The following is a 620-nucleotide window of genomic DNA, read 5'->3' as shown; positions in this document are numbered from 1 at the left end:
GATGACAGAAGAGACTCTGAAAGTTGCCCTTGAGCAGAGAGAAGCTAAAGACAATGGAAGAAATGACATGACAAGATAAAGGAACTGAACACAAGATTTCAAAGAGCAGCTCGAGCAGACAAAGCAAATTACTATAATGAAATATAGAAAGACCTGACATTTGAAAACCAAAAGGGAAGGAAATGCTCGGTATTTCTCAAGCTGAAAGAATTGAAGAAAAAATTTAAACCTTGATTTGCAATACTGAGAGATTCTATAGGCAAAATATTGAATGATGCAGGAAACATCAAGAGAAGATGGCAGGAATATACAGAATCACTATACCAAAAGGAATTGGTTGATCTTCATTCATTTCAGGAAGTGGCATATTATCTAGAACCAATGGTACTGAAGGAGGAAGTGAAAGCTGCAATGAAGGAACTGGCGAAGAACGAGGCTCCGGTAATTGACGGAATACCAATTGATATATTTCAACAAATGGATGCCCCATTGGAGGCGCTCACTCAGTTATGCCAAGAGACTTGAAAGAGAGCTACCTGGCCAACTAACTGGAACAGATCCATATTTGTACCCATTCCAAAGAAAGGTGATCCCACAGATTGTGGAAATTGTAGAATAAT

The sequence above is a fragment of the Orycteropus afer genome, unplaced genomic scaffold (genome assembly GCF_000298275.1).
Source record: "Orycteropus afer afer isolate SDZICR_OR568_19922 unplaced genomic scaffold, OryAfe1.0 scaffold00833, whole genome shotgun sequence".
In the NCBI taxonomy this organism is placed as follows: Eukaryota; Metazoa; Chordata; class Mammalia; order Tubulidentata; family Orycteropodidae; genus Orycteropus; species Orycteropus afer.
Note: the sequence above shows the minus strand (reverse complement) of the source record.